This window comes from Rhinatrema bivittatum, chromosome 3 (assembly GCF_901001135.1).
Source record: "Rhinatrema bivittatum chromosome 3, aRhiBiv1.1, whole genome shotgun sequence".
Taxonomy (NCBI): Eukaryota; Metazoa; Chordata; class Amphibia; order Gymnophiona; family Rhinatrematidae; genus Rhinatrema; species Rhinatrema bivittatum.
Window position 1 is genome coordinate 316,545,758 of NC_042617.1, and position 22,623 is coordinate 316,568,380.

At 45.2% G+C, this 22,623-nt stretch overlaps 1 protein-coding gene across 2 annotated transcripts in view; it reads left to right on the forward strand.

The window, feature by feature from the left end:
- The first annotated feature begins 3,011 nt into the window (after window positions 1-3,011).
- HS3ST5 (heparan sulfate-glucosamine 3-sulfotransferase 5) overlaps window positions 3,012-22,623 on the forward strand; it is a 348,445-nt gene continuing 328,833 nt past the window's right edge. The window contains exon 1 of one of the 2 annotated variants that reach the window (XM_029595236.1): window positions 3,012-3,120. The gene's annotated coding sequence lies outside the window, so the exon portion shown is untranslated. Of the gene's footprint in view, window positions 3,121-4,764; window positions 4,911-22,623 lie in introns of those variants that run through there. The other variant, XM_029595237.1, reaches the window with a different exon arrangement.

Consider the following 22,623-nt stretch of genomic DNA (forward strand, 5'->3'; position numbering starts at 1 on the left):
AAACTCCAGTGGCTGCTGCAATGTGGGAGTTGTGAGAAAATTCTGCCCAAGGTAATAATTCCATCCGCTTGTCCTGTTGGTCATTTGAGTAGGCGCAAAGGAAACTCTTGAGTGGTTTGTCCGCTCAGCCTGGCCATTGGCCTGAGAATGCTATGCTGTAGTGAAACTGATGGTGATTCCGAATTTCTTACACAAGGCGCACCAATAGTGGGTGACAAATTGTCTGAGGCATTATCCGTGGGCAGGCCATGAAGGCAAAAGACATGCTGGAAGAAGAGACGTGCTAGCTCCGGGGCCAATGGTAAGGCAGGCAAGGGGACAAAATGAGCCATTTTGGAGAATCGGTCCACAATGGCCCAGTTAACCGTATTCCCCTTAGACAGTGGAAGGTCCACTACAAAGTCTGTGGATAAATGAGTCCACGGCTCTTCTGGTGCAGGCTATGGCTGGAGGAGGCCCCAAGGTCGACCTACTGGTGGATACTGCTGGGCGCAGGTTGGACATGAGTCCACATAGGCACGAGTATCAGAAGCCATGGCACCAGTAGTAGCGTTGTCTCTCTTTGTCTCTGGTGTTACTGTTTCTCTGTCCCTCTCTGTCTCTGGTGTTACTGTTTCTCTCTGTGTCTCTCTCTGCCTCTAGCATTACTGTTTCTCTCTCTCTGTCACCCTCTCTCTCTGGTGTTACCGTTTCTCTCTCTGTCACTGTCTCTGGTCTTACTGTTTCTCTCTGTCACCCTCTGACATTACAGTTTCTCTCTCTGTCCCTGTCTCTGATGTTAAGAACATAAAAACATAAGAAAATGCCATACTGGGTCAGACCAAGGGTCCATCAAGCCCAGCATCCTGTTTCCAACAGGATGGTGGGCTTGTTTCCAACAGGTGGTGTTTCCAACAGGTGGTGTTACTGTTTCTCTCTCTGTCACTCTGTCTCTGGTGTTAATTAGGGATGTGAATCGTGTGATCGATCGTCTTAACAATCGATTTTGGCTGGGGGGGAGGGAAATCTGATCGTCATGGATTTTTTTGTTAAAAAATCGTAAATCGGGGGAGGGCAGGAAAACCGGCACACCAAAACAACCCTAAAACCCACCCCAACCCTTTAAAACAAATCCCCCACCCCTCCCGAACCCCCCCAAAATGTTTTAAATTACCTGGGGTCCAGTGGGGGGGGTCCCAGCACGATCTCCCGCTCTCGGGCCACGGCTGCGTTAATAGAAATGGCGCCGGTGGCCCTGTTTCTCTATCTGTCTCTGGTGTTACTGTTTCTTTCTCTGTCACAGACTCTGGTGTTAATGTATCTCTATCTTTAGCTCGCTATCTCTGCTATTACTGCATCTCTCTCTGTTACTCTCTGTCTCTGGTGTCACTGTTTCTTTCTCTGTCACTGTCTCTGGTGTTAATGTTTCTCTATCTGTAACTCTGTCACTCTCTGTCTCTGGTGTTACTGTTTCTTTCTCTGATGTTAATGTTTCTCTAACTGTAACTCTCAGTCTCTGGTGTTACTGTTTCTCTCTCTGTCACTATCTCTAGTGTTAATGTTTCCCTCTCTGTGACGCTCTGTCTCTGGTGTTACTGTTTCTCTTTCTGTCACCCTCTGGTGTTAATGTTTCTCTATCTGTCACTGTCTCTGGTGTTTATGTTTTTCTCTGTCACTTTCTGTTTCTGGTGTTACTGTTTCTCTGTCAATCTATGTCTCTGGTGTTAATTTTTCTCTCTCTGTCACTGTCTCAGGTTTTCCTGTTTCTCTCTCTTTCACTCTCTGTCTCTGGTGTTACTGTTTCTTTCTCTGTCACTGGTGTTAATGTTTCTCTATAACTCTCTGTCTCTGGTATCACTGTTTCTTTCTCTGTCACTGTCTCTGGTGTTAATGTTTCTCTATCTGTAACTCTCTGTCTCTGGTGTTACTGTTTCTCTTTCTGTCACCCTCTGGTGTTAATGTTTCTCTATCTGTCACTGTCTCTGGTGAATATGTTTTTCTCTGTCACTTTCTGTTTCTGGTGTTACTGTTTCTCTGTCAATCTATGTCTCTGGTGTTGATTTTTCTCTCTCTGTCACTGTCTCAGGTTTTCCTGTTTCTCTCTCTGTCACTCTCTGTCTCTGGTATTACTGTTTCTCTCTCTGTCACTCTCTGTCTCTGGTGTTACTGTTTCTTTCTCTGTCAGTCACTGGTGTTAATGTTTCTCTATCTGTCACTGTCTCTAGTGTTAGTGTTTCTCTCTTTCTCTGGTGTTAATGTTTCTCTCTGTCTCTGGTGTTACTGTTTCTTTCTCTGTCAATGGTGTTAATGTTTATCTGTCACTGTCTCTAGTGTTAGTGTTTCTCTCTTTCTCTGGTGTTAATGTTTCTCTCTGTCTCTGGTGTTACTGTTTCTCTCTCTGTCACTTTCTGTCTCTGGTGTTAATGTTTTTCTCTGTGTCACCCTCTGGTTTTAATGGTTCTCTCTCTGTCACTGTCTCTGGTGTTGATTTTTCTCTCTCTGTCACTGTCTCAGGTTTTCCTGTTTCTCTCTTTGTCACTCTCTGTCTCTGGTATTACTGTTTCTCACTCTGTCACTCTCTGTCTCTGGTGTTACTGATTCTTTCTCTGTCACTGGTGTTAATGTTTCTCTATCTGGCACGGTCTCTAGTGTTAGTGTTTCTCTCTATCTCTGGTGTTACTGTTTCTCTCTCTGTCTCTCTTCTGTCTCTGGTGTTACTGTTTCTCTCTGTCACAGTCTGGCTCTTGCTCTTACTGTTTCTCTGTCTCTGCTTTTGCTGTCTCTCTCTGATCCTTTCGGTTTCTTGTTCTCTCTCTGACACCTTGTGGGCTGGGACTGGGCCTGAAGTATCCGGGGAGGGGGGCGGTGTCCGCGTTCTCTGCCTCCTCAGTTTGGGACTTTGAGCCCTCCCACAGCTCCCGCCAAAATAATCCCAAACTCCCCTCCCCCCCCCGAGCTCCGGGGATGGGCGGGAAGAGGAGAAGCCCCTCCCGCTGACCTCGCGACTCCTCCTCCCCGGCGCGAGCCCTCCCCCCTCTCCTCCCTCCCCTCTCCGCCACAGCGAGACCCGGCACCGGCACCGGCGCGGAGAGAGCCCGGGAAGCCTCGGACGCTGCGGCATCTGCCTGCGAGCACGGACAGGTACGAGCCCTCCCCCGCCGTTCTCAGGTTTATCGGCGCCCGGTTCCGCTCCGGTTCTCCGCCCTCTGCCTGTGCCCTGCTGGATGCAGATGGGGCTCGCTCGGACTCTGCTTCGGCAGCTGGTTTGGGTTTTATGTTGCAGCGTCCAATGCACGGGACATAGAAATCAGACCGAAGTGAAGAGGGGCGGGGGAGCTTAGGAGCTGCTTGAGAATCACCCAAAGTGGCTCCCGAAGACTAAGACAGGGCGGCATCCCCGCCCTCAGCAATGCCCACTGCCCTACGCGGGTTTTGGTCCGCTGTGACCTAAGGATCAGGGACAGGCTCTGGCACGGACTCTGTCCTAGGATTGAGTTGTGCTCTGCTTCTGCTGTAACTGATGGAGCAGGAACAGGCTCTGGCAGAGACTCTGTCGTAGGCTCGAGTTGTGCTCTGCTTCTGCTGTGACCTAAGGATCAGGGACAGGCTCTTGATTGGACTCTGTCCTAGGATTGAGTTGTGCTCTCCTTCTGCTGTGACCTAAGGAGCAGGGACAGGCTCTGGAACTGACTCTGTCCTAGGTTTGAGTTGTGCTCTGCTTCTGCTGTAACTGATGGAGCAAGGACAGGCTCTGGCAGAGACTCTGTCGTAGGCTCGAGTTGTGCTCTGCATCTGCTTCTTCTGTGATTGATGGAGCAGGGGCTGGCTCTGGCAGAGACTCTGTCGTAGGCTCGAGTTGTGCTCTGCATCTGCTTCTTCTGTGATTGATGGAGCAGGGGCTGGCTCTGGCAGAGATTCTGTCGTAGGCTCGAGTTGTGCTCTGCTTCTGCTGTGACTGATGGAGCAGGTATAGGTTCAGATACAGACCTTTTTCTTCCAGGCGCTGAGTGTGATTGGGTTGCAGGATAGGGCAGTTACAGCACAATCACGTGTGCATGTCATATGTGGCTTGTGATTGTCCTAGAAGATGAAAGACTCTCTGTGACACTCTCCTGGACAGTGCTTGTGCTAGCATGGAAAGGACACACACACACACACACACACACACACACGTGTCTCCCCAGTGCCTCTCTCTCTCTCCAGCCCTCAAGGCTCGGCTGCTGCTTCTCTTGTTTTGCTTTCTGTGTTTAGCCCTAAAGTCAAGGCTGATTTTCTTTCGAAAGTGGAATATCAGATTGGTGCATTCAGCTGCACGTTTTGTATCTTTCTGCTTCCACCTTCTAAAACTCTCAGAAATGTCATAAATACAGCGTGAGATCCTTTCTGTGGGAGTTTGGGTGTGTGTATATATATAGAGAGAGGTGTGTGTGTGTATATATAAATCTATAATATTTCTGTACAACAGTAAAATGTGGAAATGCTGCCTGGTAATTTCGGCTGCGAGGCTCTGGTTTAATATTCCCTGTAGGAAGGGGCAGAAGCCGAGGAACGGGAAGGCTGATCAGACTTCAGAATGTGTTCTCAAACAACAAAGCGCATTCAGCATTGACAATCTACGTGCGTTTGCCAGATCTGTGCAGGTGGATTGGCTTTTCACTTTCAAACGAATCCATATCGCATTTCATGGAGCATTTCTCAGGGAAAGCGGAACGAGCTGCGTTGGGAATGAGAAAGCTCTGAACAGCAGCATTACGGGGCAGTGCTGCTGCATGTCACCAAGGCAGTGGCCGTGGCTCTTCTAGTGCTCCTCCAGCTGTTCAGCCCCTGGCAGCTGAGGAGAACTTTAAGCACAGGTTAATCAGCCTCACTCCATTCTGTCTGCCTGAGCTGAGAAGAGACGCTTTGGGCTGGCTGTCACCTGCTCCCCAAAGGTAAGATCTATCTGCTCCCATTTCACAGGGTGCAGTTCATTCAAGCTTAGGGGCTCCTTGGTGTCCCTAGAAGACACCAAGCTCCTCAGAGGAATGAAGTGCTACTTCTCCTGGCATTCTCCTTCTCTCACATGCTGACAAGGCAGCTTGTCGCCAGCTCTCTTTAAGGAAGAGGCCTCAGCTAAGACTTCTGTGCTTATCTGGATGGGCTATCTCTGCAGGTTCTACATGGGGTATCTGTACAGAATTTAGATGGGATATCTGTATAGGTGTGACTCCTGCCCTTCTATGCTGGTTCTGGATGGGATATCTGTATATGTAGGGCTCCTGTCCTTCAGTGCTGGTACTGGATGGGGTATCTCTGCAGGTTCTACATGAGGTATCTGTACAGAATTTAGATGGCATATCTGTATGTATAGGTATGACTCCTGCCCTTCTGTGCTGGTTCTGGATGGGGTATCTATATATATCAGTATATGTAGCGCTCCTGTCCTTCAGTGCTGGTACTGGGCGGGGTATCTCTGCAAGTTCTACATGAGGTAACTGTACAGAATTTAGATGGCATATCTGTATGTATAGGTATGACTCCTGCCCTTCTCTGCTGGTTCTGGATGGGGTATCTGTATATATCAGTATATGTAGAGCTCCTGCCCTTCAGTGCTGGTACTGGACGGGGTATCTCAGCAGGTTCTGCATGGAGTATCTATACAGAATCTAGATGGGATATCTGTATAGGTATGACTCCTGCCCTTATGTGCTGCTGTTGGATGGTGTATCTGCAATGGTTCTGCATGTGTATCTGGATGGGGTATATGTACAGCTTCTGGATTGAATATCTATGCAGGTTCTGGATGGGGTTTGTGTACAGGTATAGCTTCTGCCCTTCTGTGCTGGTTCTGGATGGGGTATCTGTACAGGTTATGGATGAGGTATTTGTATAGGTTCCAGAAGGGTATTTATTCTGGTTCTGGTTTACCCCCATGTGGTTAAAAGATAGGAAACAGAGAGTAGGATTAAATGGTCTATTTTCACAGTGGAAAAAGGTAAACAGTGGACTGGTACTTTTTAATATATTTATAGATGATCTGGAAAGGGATACGATAAGTGAGGTGATCAAACTTGCAGATCATACAAAATTATTCAGAGTAGTTAAATCACAAGTGATGCATATAGGGGAAAATAACCCATGCAGTAGTTATTACACAGTTCGGTTCCATATTAGGGGTTACCACCTAGAAACGAGATCTAGGTGTCATAGTGGATATGGATAATACATTGAAATCATCGGCTCAGTGTGCTGTGGTGGTCAGAAAAGCAAACAGAATGTTAGGAATTATTAGGAAGGGAATGGTGAATGAAATGGTGGATGCTAGAGTAGAAATACACAATAAGCAGCCAGATGTCTAATCTGTAAAAAAATTTATTGTGTAGAACCAAATATGTGCAAATGAGCCCGACTCCAGCCGAGTTTCGCCCTCTTTCAGTAGGGCTGCATCAGGGGTATTTGCATATATGAATTCTATATCTTCATCGAAATATTGTGTGTATAAACTATGAACGATGCCAATGTGGTGCTCCGGATCCTGAATACTACACAATCGCCTCACCTTCCACCCCCCGCCCCCCGCACCACCTCCCCCTGTAATTAATTAATTTTGTCTAACTTTGTATAATATTATCTAATTCTTCTCTAATATGGTTTATCATATAATTCTAATATGGTTTATCATATAATTCTTCTCTAATATGGTTTATCATATATAATCGCGTTTTAACTGTGATGCATGTTGGCACCACAGTAAAGTTAACCTACCTTTTAACTATTTATCTTTCCTCCACCTATCATTGTAATTTCCTTTCTCAGTTACATGTAAACCGACATGATGTTTTTTACGAATGCCGGTATATAAAAGTTATAAAATAAAATAAATAAATAAATATCTTTCAGAACAGATGCTAGATTGCAGACAGAGAGATATATAGGTGAGACCTCCAGGGACATAGTAGCCAAGTCCCAACTCCAGTCTGACAGCCCTGGTGCTACCTTGGAAGAAGAAGATCTCATGATCGGAAAGCATTAACCTGGTGCAGCAGGAAATGATCCTGTAGCAAGGACTTGCTTTCCAGGTAGTGCATTGTCCTCTCTCACCTAGGATGTGTCTTCCAGGGCTTCTGCCAAGGAGGGAAGGGTTAGGTTGGCTGTCATAGCTGGTAATTCAGTTATTAGGAATGTAGACATCTAAGTGGCTGGTGGGCATGAGGGCTGCAAAGTGGCGGACCTCACGCGTCAACTAGATAGGATTTTAGATAGTGCTGGGGAGGAGCCGGCTGTTGTGCTACATATGGGCACCCATGACATAGGAAAATATGAGATGGAGATTCTGGAAGCCAAATTTAAGGTCTTAGGTAGAAAGCTGAAATCCAGAACCTCCAGGGTAGCATTCTCTGAAATGCTCCCTGTTCCACATGCAGGTCCCCAGAGGCGGGCAGAGCTCCAGAGATTCAATGCATGGATGAGACGATGGTGCAAGGAAGAGGGATTCAGTTTTGTGAGAAACTGGGGAACCTTTTGGGGAAGGGGGGAGTCTTTTCTGAAGGGATGGGCTCCACCTTAACCAAGGTGGAACCAGACTGCTGGCGCTAATCTTTAAAAAGGAGAGAGAGCAATTTTTAAACTAGAACAAAGGGGAAAGCCGACAGTCGCTCAGCAGCACATGGTACGGAGGGAGGTATCTTCAAAGGATAAGAATATAAGAACTTCCCTTGCTGGATCAGACCAATGGTCCATCAAGCCCACCATCCTGTTTCCCAACAGAGGCCAATCCAGGCCACAAGAATCTGGCAATTACCCAAACACCAAGAAGATCCCATGCTACTGTTGCCAGTAATAGCAGAGGCCATTCCCTAAGTCAACTTGATTAATAGCAGTTAATGGACTTCTCCAAGAACTTATCCAAACTTTTTTTAAACCCAGCTACACTAACTGCACTAACCACATCCCTTGGCAACAAATTCCAGAGTTTAATTGTGCATTGAGTGAAAAAGAATTTTCTCTGATTAGTCTTAAACATGTTATTTGCTAACTTCATGGAGTGCCCCCTAGTCCTTCTATTATCAGAAAGTGTAAATAACCGATTCACATCTACCCATTCTAGACCTCTCATGATTTTAAACATCTCTATCATATCCCCCCTCAGCCGTCTCTTCTCCAAGCTGAACAGTCCTAACCTCTTCAGCCTTTCCTCATAGGGAAGCTGTTCCATCCCCTTTATCATTTTGGTTGCCCTTCTCTGTACCTTCTCCATTGCAACTATATCTTTTTTGAGATGCGGCGACCAGAATTGTCACAGTATTCAAGGTGCGGTCTCACCATGGAGCACAGAGGCATTATGACATTTTTCCATTTTATTAACCATTAGAGATATGATTCGGCCGAACCTTTTGGTTCGGCCTTTGTTATCGGCCCGCTGTGGAAAATCTCATTTTCCTGTGGTTCGGGCCGATTTTTTTTGGCTGCCCCGAAACAAATTTTCCCGAAATTTTGGGAAAATCTACTTCACACACCCCTATAATCCCCTCCCTCCCGACCCCCCCCCCCAAAAAAAAAAAACTTACCGAAAGTCCCTGGTGGTCCAGCAGGGGTCCTGGGAGCAATCTCCCCCTCTCGGGCCGTTGGCTGGCACGGGCCATCCATTGCTCCTACCATGTGACAGGGGCCGACCAATGGCACCGGTAGCCCCTGTCACATGGTAAGGGCAAAGGACCACTGGCGCCATTTTGATTAGTGGCAGCCGAAGGCCCAAGAGGTGGAGATTGCTCCTGCGACCCCAGCTGGACCACCAGGGACTTTTGGTAAGTCTTCGGGGGGTCAGGAGGGTGGGGGTTTGTAATTAATTTAATTTGAAGGGTTAGGGTGGGTTTGGGGGGGGGTTTGGGGTTTTTTTTAGTGTGCCCTTTCTCCCCCCAAAAAAAGTGATAGGAAACCCACACAAAATTTCGTCTGTTTTCCTTTTGTTTCATCAGGCCCCCGAAATGCAATCAGATAGGAAATATCGTCTTTATTTCCTATTTCGTTGCAAACAAATGCACATCCCTATTAACCATTCCCTTCCTAATAATTCCTAACATTCTAATGAAGCTGGAGAGTTAGGGCATCCCAACAGAGAGGTTCCAATAATAAGAAAAGTAGTCCAAGTGCCTATAACTAAAAACTCACATGAGCTAAAAGATTCCAAATTATCTCTGACAACTGATAAGCAGAATGTAAATACAAACAAAAAACGCACTTTGAAATGTTTGTATGCCAATGTCAGAAGTCTAAGAAGTAAGATGGGAGAATTAGAGTGTGTAGCAGTGAATGATGACATAGACTTAATTGGCATCTCGGAGACCTGGTGGAAGGAGGATAACCAATGGGACAGTGCTATACCAGGGTACAAATTATGGGGTAGATTTTCATTGGTGCGCACACGCGTCCATGTGCGTGCGCACCAATGCACACGTATGTTATAAAATCGTTTGACCACATGCACGCTGGATTTTTTAATCCACTTGTGCATGTGCGTGCCGGTTTTTGTAATCTGCACGCGCAAGGGGGCTAACGTTCTACAAATTCGTGTGGCGATGTACAGCGGCCTTCCCTAGTTCCCTCCCAGTCCGCTCCAATTAAGGAGCGGACTGGGAGGGAACATCCCTACCCCCTACGCTAACCTCCCTTCCTTTCCCCTCTCCTCTCCTCTCCTCCCTGCCCCCTATCCCTATCCTATCTACTGCTGGTTTTTTTGGGTTTTTTTTAACCTTTTGCTCCTCAACAGAAGCAGTAACAAGTTGCGTGCGCTGGTAGAATGCCGGTGCGCACTTCCCTAGCACAACAGCAAATGGATGCTGTACCGATGCCTCAAGCCCCATCCCTCCCCGCCCCTTTTCTTCGGCCCGGAACTTCTGCGTGTAACGGGAGTGAGGTGATCAAATTTGTGGATGAAACAAAATTATGCAGTGTGGTTAAGCCTCAAGCGGATTGTGATAAATTGCAGGAGGACCTTGCGAGACTGGAAGATTGGGCTTCCAAATGGCAGATGCAAGGTGATGCATACAGGGAAAAATAACCCTTGTACTAATTACTCGATGTTAGGGTCTGTCTTAGGAGCTACCACTCAGGAAAGAGATCTGGGCGTCATAGTGGATAATACATTGAAATTGTCATCTCAGTGTGCTGTGGCCATCAAAAAAGCAAACAGAATGCTAGGAATTATTAAGAAGGGAAAGGAAAATAAAACTGAGGATGCCATAATGCTTCTGTGTCCGCTCAATGGTGAGACCACACCTTGAATACTGTGTGCAGTTCTGGTCATCACATCTCAAAAAGGATATTGCTGCAGTGGAGAAAGTGCAGAGAAGGGCGACCAAAATGATAAGGGGCATGGAACGGCTGCCCTTTGAGGAAAGGCTAAAGAAGTTAGAGCTGTTCAGTTTGGAGAAGAGACAACTGAGGGGGATATGATAGAGGTCTACCAAATCATGAAAGGACTTGAATGGGTAAATGTGAATCTGTTATTTACTGTTTCAGATAATACTAGGGGGAACTCCATGAAGTTGGCAAGTAGCACTTCAAAGTGTACATGAAACAGATTACATTCAAGTAATTCTCTATCCCCACAGGGCTTACAATCTTATTTTGTACCTGAGGCTACGAAGGGTGACAGTGGGATTTGATTGCTGGTTTCCCTGAGTCATAGCCCACTGCTCTAACCACTAGGCTACTCCCAATGTGGCTGGGCTTAAAAAAGTTTTGGATAATTTCCTTGAGGAGAGCCATATATTGCTATTAATCAATAGGGAATAGCTACTGATTGCTGCTGGCATTATTAGCCTGGAATCTACTTAATGTTCGGGTACTTGCCAGGTACTTGTGACTTGGATTGGCCACTGCTGGAAGCAGGATACTGGGGCTTGTTGGATCCTCAGTCTGACCCAGTATGGCATATCTTATGTTCTTATGTACAGGTTCTGGATGGGGTGTATCATTTGGTTCTGGATGGCGTATGTGAATAGTTTCTGGATGGGGTATCTGTGCTTGTTCTGGATGGGATATATGTACAGGTTCTGGATGGGGTATCTACAGATTCTGGATGGGGTATCTATGCTGCTTAGGGATAAGGTCTGTGTACAGGTTCTGGATGGGGCATCTGTGTTGGTTCTGGATGGGCTCTCTGTACAGATTCTGGATGGGGTATCTGTGCTGGTTCTGGATGGGGTATGTTAACAGGTTCTGGATACAGTTCCTGTATTGCTTCTGGATGGGGTATCTGCACTGCTTCTTCATGGGGCATGTGTACAGGCTCTGGATGAGGTATCTATGCTGGTTCTGGATGGTGTATGTGTACAGGTTTTGGATGAAGTAACATAGTAACGACAGCAGAAAAAACCAAATGGTCCATCCAGTCTTCCCAGCAAGCTTCCCACGGCAGTACATGCCCCTCCATGCAGGTTACTCCATGTTTATGTTTAAGGGTAGCAACTGCCGCTCCATGCAGGTTACCCCCAGGCTCACTACGCCCATGCTTTTTATCATTCTTTCCCATCCTCTAGCCTTTAGTGATCCATGGTGTTTATCCCATGCCCTTTGAAATCCTTCATGGTTTTAGTCTTCACCACTTCCTCTGAAAGGTCATTTCTGTGAAGAAATATTTTCTGACTTTGGTTCTGATTCTTTCTCCCTGGAGTTTCAAATTGTGACCCCTGGTTCTACTAAATTATTTCCTATGGAAAAGGTCTGTTGTTGACCATGGATCATTAAAACCTTTCAAGAATCTGAAGGTCTGTATCATATCACCCCTGTTCCTCCTCTCCTCCAGGGTATACATATTTAGGTTCTTCAACCTCTCCTCATAAGGCATGCAATAGAAACCACCCACCATTTTGGTCGCCCTTCTCTGGACTGCCTCCATCCTGTCTGTCTCCTTTGAGATATGTTCTCCAGAACTGAACACAATATGCCAGGTGAGACCTCACCAAGGACCTGTACAAGGGGATTATCACTTCCCTTTTCTTACTAGTTATTCCTCTCTCTGTACAGCCCAGCATTCTTCTGACTTCAGGTCGTTAGACACTATCACCCCAAGGTCTCTCTCCCAGTCCGTGCACATCAGCCCTTCACCCCCCTCATCACATACAGCTCTTTTGGATTACCGCAGCCCAGATGTATGACTCTGCACTTCTTGGCATTGAATCTCAGCTGCCATATCTTCAACCATTCTTCCAGCTTCCTTAAATCCCATTTCATTCTCTCTATTCCTTCCAGCATGTCCACTCTATTGCAGATCTGAGTATCATCTGCAAATAGACAAACTTTATCTCCTATCCCCTTCGCAGTGTCTCTTACAAAGATGTTGAACAGAACCAGTCCCAATACCGATCCTTGTGGCACTCTACTTAGCACCATTCTCTCTTCAGAGCAGGTTCCATTTACCATTACACTTTGTTTTCATTCCATCAACCAGTTTGTAATCCATGCCACTACCTTGAAGCTCACCCCCAAGCTTCTCATTTTGTTGATGAGTCTTCTATATGGGACCATATCAAAAGTTTTACCAAAATCCAAGTAAATTACATCGAGCGCTCTTCCCTGATCCAGCTCTCTAGTTACCCAATCAAAGAAATCAATCCGATTTGTCTGACAGGACCTTCCCCTGGTGACTCCATACTGCCTCGAGACCAGCAGTCCTCCTGACTATAGATAGTTTACTTTTCTTTCCTTCAGCAGAGTCTCCATTACATTTTCCATCACCGAGGTGAGGCTAACCGGCCTGTAGTTTACAGCTTCCTCTCTGCTCTAACTCTTGTGAAGGGTACCACCACCTCCAATCCTGCAGCACCACTCCTGTTTCCAGAGATCTATTGAACAGGTCACACAGCAGATCCCCCAGCACATCTCTGAGCTCCCTCAGTATCCTGGGATGAATCTCATCAGGCCCCATGGATTTGTCCACTTTCAGTTTTCCTAGATCTTCCCATACATTCTCTTCCGTAAATGGCGTTTCGTCTACTCCACCTCCTTCTATAGTTATGTTAATAGTGACGGTCCTTCTCCAGGGTCTTCCTTAGTGAACACTGAACTGAAGTATTTGTTTAGTATTTCTGCCATTTCTTCATCTCTCTCCACCCAATGATCCTTATCACCATTCAATTTCACTTTACCACTATGGACCTTTCTCCTTTCTCTGATCTATCTGAAAAATGTTTTGTCACCTCGCTTTACCTCCTTGGCAGTTCTTTCCTCTGCCTGACTTTTTGCTTTCTTGATTATTTTTTTTGTCTCCCTCAGCTTCACCAGATATTCTTCCCTGTGTTCCACTTTTTGGGATCCTTTATATTTCTTAACCGCTGCTTCTTTTGCTTTTATTTTTATCAGCCACCTCCTTTGTGAACCAGATTGGTTTCTTATTTCTCTTACTTTTGTTTACTTTTCTAACATATAGATTTGTTGCTTTTGTAATTTCTCCTTTTAGTTTGGCCCACTGCTGTTCCACCTCCAGGAATTTACCCATTTCGGCAAAGTCTGCATTTTTGAACTGCAAAACTTGGGTCTTCTCCATAACCTATTTGTGATGTTAAACCATACCGTTTGATGATCACTGGTGCTGAGGTGGGCACTCACCCGGACATTAGAGACATTATCCCTGTTAGTGAGCACCAGATTGAGTATCACTCCCTCCCTCGTGGGTCACATTACCATTTGTTTGAACAGAGCCCCTTGCAGGGCATCCACTGTCTCTCTACTTCTAGTAGATTCCGCAGAAGGGATTCTGTAGTCCACATCCAGCAGATTCAAATCTCCAACAATCACATATCTCCCTTCCTTCCCACCTTTTGTATGTCTTCTATCAGCTCTCTGTCTAGTTCTTCTGTTTGAGTCGGAGGCCTGTAAACCACTCCGGTAAAAATGGATGCACCATCCTCTTTTTTTAGGGTGGCCCATAATGCTGCTTCTCTACCCCAAAGCCTTGCAGTTCAGTTGCTTGGATATTGTTTTTGACATAAAGAGCTACTCCTCTCTCTTTTCTGCCTTCTCTGTCCTTCCTTAACAAGTTATAACCCGGTGTGGCCATATCCCAATCATGAAAATCTGTGAACCATGTCTCCATAACAGCAACAATGTCCAAGTCCACCTCCACCATTAGGGCTTGCAGGTCTGGGAATTTATTGCCCAGACTACAAGCATTAGTGCATATAGCACTCCAGTTTTGATATATCTGATTAGTGCTTTTCTTAGGCTTGGTTTTTGCCTTATTCAGCTGACCATTTTTATCCCCTTCATCCTTCTTTGTTATTGTATTGCTTTTGTGTTGGGGGTGATGATCCACTCTCCTCCTGCTGCCCCTGTTGTTTAGTTTAAGTGCCTTATGGCATAGGATTTGAATTTATCCCTTAGTATCCTTTTTCCTGCTGCAGACAGATGTAAGCCATCTTGGACATAGAGACCTTTTCTTTTCCATAAATTGCCCCAGCCTACAATGTATCCAAAACTGTTCTTTGTACAAAGTTTTGAGCCATGAATAGAATTTATGAATATTGCTTAGTTTCTCTTTCCACTTTCTATGAACAGGTACCTGTGCTGGTTCTGGATGGGGTATGTGTACAGGTTTTGGATGGGGTATCTGTACAGGTTCTAGATGGGGTATTTGTACAGGTTCTAGATGGGGTATCTGGTACAGGTTCTGGATGATATATCTGTGCTGGTTCTGGATATGGTATATGTGCTGGTTCTGGATGAGGTATGTGTACAGATTTTGGATGGGGTGTCTGTGCTGGTTCTGGATGATGTATCTGCAGGTTCTGGTTGGGGTATTTCTGCAGGTTCTGGATGAGGTATCTGTGTTGGTTCTGGATGAGGTATCTGTGCTGGTTCTGGATGGGGTATCTCTGTAGGTATGGCTCCTGCGCATTACATGGGTTTTATTGTAGCTCTTGGCATTTGCTATCGCTCTGATTGATGGAATGTGCAATACAATGTACAAATCTTACTTTCTGCTTTCTTAAATTTAACCACAGGGGGTTGGCACTCAGATTGTTTGGTGTCTATCACCCAGTGCTTCATTTTCACAGATTTTGTGGGAAGTGGTTTAGAGAGGGAATGACTGATTGTCTCCTGATAAAGGCAGCTGAGGTCTCCAGCTCCAGTCTGCTCTAGTCTGGTTCCCAATTTATTTTTCCTGCTAAGTGGACCTGTAAACTGTGGTTGGAGATGGGTGAAGCTTACTCTGGGAGTCAGAGGCAAGGAGAGAGAGCAGGCATGGGCAGTGAATGCCCTACAGCTGGAGACTGCCGACTGCCACCTGCCCTCTCTGCTCATTTCTTGGTGCTACTTCTGACAGTCTCGTAAAAGCTGCTCTGAGCCTTTCCATTTAAGAAACTGATAAGGATAATTCCCAGCCCAGTGATCTCTGAGCAAAGCATCTCCTAGGTTAGAAAACCAATCCTCTGGCCCCTTGCTCCCTGTGGGTCCTTTGCTCAAGTACTAAACAGTAAATCTAAATTCATTTTACTTTACTCTCAAGTAACTACAGAACGTTGTGTTTATTGGCTCAGATTCTCCTCTGGATCCGGCAGCCCATCTCTAGTGCTGCTCTTTCACAGTGGTTCTGAGTGCCTGAATTGCTGTGGTCAACGTTTTCCAAAGTGCTGAGTTTCTAGAATATAAATCGCATGCTTGTGCTCTACCAAGTCTTTCATTTTTTTACATAACCTCTGTTAGAATATTTGGCATCCAGCAGAAAAAAATTGCATTTTAATGTATAATTCCTGCCTCGTTAGGTGCAATTTGTAACTGTAGTGAAAATTCCTAACGGACTGTCAGAATCGGTGTCCTCCAGTCACATCCAGCAAGCTGCAAGGAATGTGCCAGCCTGGCATTTGGATAATTAATTTCAGATTTTCACATCTCTGTAAACCTTTGAGACCTCCCTGTACTGATCCACTTTCCCTCTACCTGTACTGATTGCCATCTCTTATATATAATAGCAGACATTGTTTGTCAATTAGATTATATATGCTGCCCTCTCTCCTGCTCTTTTGCCGAATGTCTGCTGTGCACTACCCCATGCTGCTGCCACTGTGCTCAGCTCTGAATTTACTGAGAAGACTTTCCCATTGTATAGCCCTGAGCCCTGCCTGAAGAAATGTGAGGGTCAAAATACCCGGAGTCATTGCAGGGCTAAGAGGTCTCACTCCCAGGACTCTGGCAGAGTACTCGGAGAGGTAACACGTCTCCCTCCCAGGTCTCTCATAGCTAAGGTACTCAAGTTTAATATTTCACAGATTGGCAAATACTGTAATCAGGTAGGGTTCCAGCCCCTTGTAAGCCCAGTAGCTAGATCTGCCTTTTGTAAGCTTACAACATTTAAGATCATATGCCTCTCATCGAGATTTGAGGTTGGTGGCCCAAGCATTGGTATTAATAACGTTGGCTTATTGTAATGCCTTGCATGTGTTTGGGGTTAGCAAAAAACCTGTTACAAGTACTTCAGGTGGTGCACAATGCCAACGCTAGGACTACTGCAAATATAGCAATTCCTGACGGCATTACTCCTGTATCGAGATGTTTACACTGGCTTCTTATTAGCACTCGGTCCGATTCCGTAAAAAGTGTGGGAGAGCCGGCACTCCACGTCGAGCATCCGCTCTCCCGATGTGTGCCTAGGCACCTCTCCTGGGCACGCGATTCTTTATTCAAATTAGGTGTCACTCTAATAAAGAGGCACTAGGGACAATAGAGCAGCGGGCTATGAACGAGGAGACCAGGGTTCGAGTCTCCCTGTCTCTCCTTGTGACCCTGGGCAAGTCACTTCACCCTCCATTGCCTCAGGTACAAACTTAGATTGTGAGCCCTCTGGGGATAGGGAAATACCTACAGTACCTGAATGTAATCCACTTTGAAATGCTGAAAAAAAAAAATAGCATGTCCCTAGTGCCTTCTTATTAGCGGTAGAGCTGGCTGTCAGCAGGTCCGACAACTGACGCTCTATTTTACCGGCGTTGACTTTCAAACCCGCTGACAGCCACGGGTTAGGAAAACGGACGCAGATAAAATTGAGCATCCGTTTTTGTAACCGCGCACCGGCGGGCATTTTTTAATTTTATTTTTAATTTTAAATTTTAGCTTCCTCCGACTTAATATCGCTATGATATTAAGTCGGAGGGTGTACAGAAAAGCTATTTTTTCTGCTTTTCTCTACACTTTTCCCGGTTGTTTCATGGCAGGCGTTAATTTCTGAAAACTTTCAGTATCCCGGATGACTGACTAATAGGCTCATCAACATGCATTTGCATGTGATGAGCGCTATTTGTTTTCAGGGGGTTGGCTGTGCGTTTTTTTTACGCACTATTACCCCTTACTTCTTCTTTTACTGTGCAATTGTACATTACAAGAAATGCACTGTAGAGCTTTTTCTTATGTGACTTGTTTTGTGGAATGGATTGCCAAGAGAATTGGGAGCAGTAAGTGATTATTTACAGTTCAGAAAAAACCTAGAAGCTTTCCACTTTCAGCTTGCATATGATTATGATTGTATTTATTGTAATTGAAGTTGCTGTATTATGATTTTATGTTACAGAAGTTTTTTTTTTTATGTTATGCATGCCACCTTGTGCTCTTTGCTGAGCAATCAATCTGTTGGAAGTCGCAGATATAAGAATTTGTTTATAAATGAAATTGTAAAATATTCTGCACTAGAATGAGTCTCCCTAGCCCTTCCTAATGAAGACAGGAAGGGCTCATCTTGGCTTTGCTGGAATGATTTAGTTCTGTGCATCTATGTGGGGACGTCCCTTTGAACTGGCTGCATTGACTAGACAGTGACCTCTGTGGCTCCTCTCAGCACCACCTGGTTTAAGTCACAGACAGCCTTACAGAGGGGGAGAAGCTTGGGAGGGAGAAACACATGCACTTTCCTTTCTGAGCATTCATGAGCATTTCCTAATATCTTCCGAAGGGGGCATGTGCTGAATTATTATTAGCAGCTCCTGAGTAAAATATCTATTTAGAGACAAAATGGGATATGAAAAAAACAACAACCAGTTTTGGTTCTAAGATTTGTATTCATTCATCAGGCAATGAATCAGTTTAACCCTGTGAAAAGATTGGCTTTTTTTTTTGGGGGGGGGGGGAGGAAGGTGGAGTGGTAGCTATTATATGGCAATATTCTGGCTTTGACAGATGAGGGACGAGATTTGGTGATCGCCCTCTGTAACCCAAGCAGCAGCCCAGGCCCTGTTCTGGAGCAGCACAGTCAGACCAGTTAAGCAACACTGGGAATATTCTGCAGTCATCGTGATGGAGAATCTCGCAGAGCAGGAACTTCCTGGGAGCCTTCCCCCTTTCATGGCGCATGTGAGTGTGAGAGGTGCTGTGGTGCCCGGAGATGGATCAGTTTGATTCCAAGGACGCCATTGTCTGAGGTTGATTAAAAACAGATTTATGAGGGTTGGCGTGCTGGCTCAATGTCGGCACAATCTGATTCCCAGCTCAGCTTCTCCATTCCCTGGAGGGGAGGGGGAGAGAGTCATAGACTTCATGCAATGGTCAGACCTGGTGGCTGGATTTAGGGCCAAATGATTGCAGGTTTCAGGAGGGAGCCCTCTTGCCTGGTCCTCAGCTGAGGACTGCTACTAGGCTGGGTGAGTTGGGAGGGGAGAGCCCTGGGCAGCTGTGAATGAAGGATCATGGGGCCACTGTCCCGTGGAGGCTGGTACCAACTGAGCCAGAAACCCAAAGGAGCAAGTGGAAACTCTTGGATCAAATACACTCCCAAAAAGTCTATTTCTCTTGAGTTTAGGGTGCAGGGCTGATTTTGGCGGAGAGGGGATGAGAATATTGACGTGACTCTGGTTTGGATTTTAGATTTAATTACTCACCTTTCTAAATCCAAGCTCAAGGTGAGTGACAAATTCAAATACAATTTGTAGGACTCTGCCCCAGATTGCTTAAAACCTGAACATATGAATTGCCCTGCTGGGTCAGACCAAGGTCCATCGAGCCCAGCGTCCTGTCTTCTGACAGTGGTCAGTCTGCATCACAAGTACTTGGCAGATCTCCAATATCTGATCTAATTCTTGTATCTCCCTCCCAGGGATAAGTGCTAGCTATCCTACATCTGCTTGGCTAATAACTTGTTTGTGGACATTTCCTTCAGGAACTTCTCCAATCCTCTTTTGAACCCCACTATGTTACTTGCCTTGACCACATCCTCTGGCAGCAGATTCCACAGCCTGATTGTGCTCTGAGTGAAAACATATTTCCTTTGACTTGTTTTAAATCTGCCGGTTGCTAGTTTCATGGAGTGTGCCCTAGTCAAAGCATTTACCCATTCCATCCCATTCACAAGTCGATAAATTTCAATCCTATCCCCTGTTAATCATCGCTTTTGCAAGCTAAAGAGCCCTAATCTGTTTAACCTTTCTCTGTAAGGGAGATTTTCCATACCCTTTATCAGTTTGGTCACCCTTGTCTGTACCTTTTCCATGTCCGCTGTGTCATTTTTTTGAGATGGGGCGACCAGAACTTCACACAATACTCAAGGTGTGGTCACATCATGGATCTGTTCAAAGGCATTATAATATTCTCAGCTTTATTCTCTATTCCTTTCCAAATAACTCCTAACATTCTATTTGCATTTTTGATCCCCGCTGTACACTGAGCTGAAGGTTTCAAGATATTGTTCAGAAAAACTCAGAGGTCCTTTTCCTGAGTGGTGACTCCTAATATGAAACCCAGTATCCTGTTCCCGAGCTTGGGATTATTTTTCCCTTACGTGCATCACTTTGCACTTGTCCACATTAAATTGCATCTGCCATTTAGATGTCCCATCTCCTCGTCTCACCAGGTCCTTCTGCAGTTCTTCACAATCCGCTGCTGTTTAATGACTTGAAACAATTCTACATCATCAGCAAATTTGGTCACCTCACTCATTTTTCCTTTCTCCAAATCATTTAGGTATATGCTAAATAGCATAGATTCCAATCCATAAATCTGGGGCACTCCACTAGCTACCTTTTTCCATTTGCAAAACTGAACATTTGGTCCTGTCCTCTGTTTCCTGTCTTGCGAGTTGCCCAAGGTCGCAAGGCGCGTGAGCAGGTTTTTAACCCTGACTTCTCTGGTTCACAGAGAAGTCAGCTATAACCACTATTAAACAGATTTTTGACTCATGGTCCTACCAAAACAAGGTATAGGATTAGTTCAGCACATAAGAGATGCCATACTGGGTCAGACAAAAGTCCATTGAGCCCAGCACTCTGTCTCCAACAGTGGCCAATCCAGGTCACAAGTAACTAGAAGGATCCCGAAGAACAGATCCAATTCTTCTTGCTGATAACCAGGATAAGCAGTGGCTTTCCCAATTCTGCATGGCTAATGGTGATTTATGGACTTTTCCTCCAGGAACATATATGATTTACATACCCTACACAACCAAGGTAAACATAGTTCCTGAGTATGGTATAAACAATTACATAAATCATATGAAATAAACATAATACACTTAGTGAAGGTAATTTTCATTGTGCATGTACTTCCATGCACCATTTTGCCGAGACCTTTACCACTTCACCCACACGCTCCACCACTTGCTCCAGACCCCCTACCCAAAACCTGTAGAAAAAAGAGATTTCTGGGTTAATTTCTGCAACTTGTTTAGCATGTATAAAAGCATGAGTGCAAGTTTGATGTATGCGAGTACAAACCCTGCCCCATAATGCCTTCTTTCTGTGCAGTAGCAACCATATGAGCATATTCTTGCTTTACGAACATTTGTTTACCATACACAGGACCACTTACGTGCATATATGCTGATCTTGCGTGCATAACCCCCTGCATAAGTCTTTGAAAATTAACCCCAATACCCACAGATATAGAGTGCAGTATGAAGTAGTGTTTGGGTGTGCTAGAGCAGCTATGGGGATGTTTAGATGGGGTGGGCAGGAAAATGAGAGGGAAGCTAGTCATTGGTGACTTAAGAGCTGTAGGCCTGTGTGACGGAGTGTACTGACAACTCCCTTACTCTACCTTAAAGAGCCCAATTCAGGCTTTTAACCCAGTCTTCCTTAAGGCAGAATGTAGCAAAGGTTTCTACCTTACTATATGAACTGAAGCCCAGAGAACTTGAGAGTCCATGGGCAGCTCAGAGTCTCACTACATGCAAATAGAAATTCTGCCCAAGGTTTGTGATTGACATAAAAGTAAAAATCCTGTTTTGATAAGATTGCATACTACCTGAAGCTAAGGTGAGCTGCACTGCTTGTTTTGAGTTTGGAACTTTTATTCATTGTAAATAAAGTGCACAAAATGGTAATAATCAGGGTCTACAGCCTGAATCTTTCTGGCTGTTACCAAGCTGCTCTCACCAAGTTACCACAGCCTGATGGAGGAGACAGACGTTTACCATCTGACGGACTGTCAGTATGTCCATTGTGAGAAATTTAGTAAGCCCAGCTCGACCTATGTATTGTTCTTTTCTCTGTCTAGCTATGTGCACAGGTCTCACAGAAAGAGCCAGAAGTTGTTTCATGCTGTGAATTATAACAGCCTTTTCTATTCTGAAGTTAGAGATAGTGCCCTCCACTGATCATGACTAGTTCAAACCAGATCTTCTTTGCAGTTAATGGTAGAATTGTTTAGAGAAGTAAGCATGGCACATAGACATTAAGGAGCCGATATTTAGCCATGGAGTGCCTAGTAAAGTCAGCTGGATATAGCTATCTAGCTAACTTAGCAGGGATATTCAGAAGAGTGGCCACACCACTGAATATCCCCAGCTATCTTAAACTTAGCCGGATAAATATAGCCGACCAACCTTAGAAAAGCCCTATGGAGTGACCACATTTAGTCATATAACTTATGCGACTAACTCTGGCCTGCCCAGAAACACCTCCTGCCCAACCCTGGACTAGAATTTAGCCGCATACAGCTTTAAATATAGCCGGCTAGACATTTAGAAGGATAACTTTTCATTTAAAAGGCGTTTGAATATCATCAAAATTATTATTCATAAGGTAGTAAATCTGCTAGAAATATAGGTAATAACAGAGCCTTTATGTAAATGCATAATGTTGTAAGCTCCAATTATTAGCTGAATAGTAAATAATGAGTTACTGATTATTAATGTGCAAACTGAAGTGATATAAGGACCTTGCCCCATGCTTGCTGATAACAGCAGAATCTGTTCTCCTTGCCAGATTCCCTAGATGGGTTGGCATAGCTCCTTGGAGCTCCCCCAGATTTTTGGTGTATGGAGATCAGGGGAGTGTGTTTTTGCTCTTTCTCCCCTCTGCACTCCTCATGGACACCTGAATCCCTTCCCTGCTTTCCCTTTTGTTTGCTGTGCAGGCCCCCTGTCTCACAAAGCTACTGCTCCCCTCCAGGAGTGATGGAGCAGGGGTAAGGGAGAGCTCCTAATTTTAGGGGTTTTAGATGTTTATTAGGGGGTTTTGGAGATACCAAAAGTTGGCGTACACTTTCTGGTTGAATTAAAATACATACATTTCTGCAGCTGCAACGTCATTAGCACGGAAAATGCACAAAAACAAAGTGAAGGATCTAGGGGAGTTAAAGGAGAGGGAAGTGGTGCTTTTCCAGTGTTTAGCTAATTAACATGGGTAGCCAGGACCGACTTGTCTCTCTGCACCCACCCTCTCACAAGCAATAACAAATAAACACTCA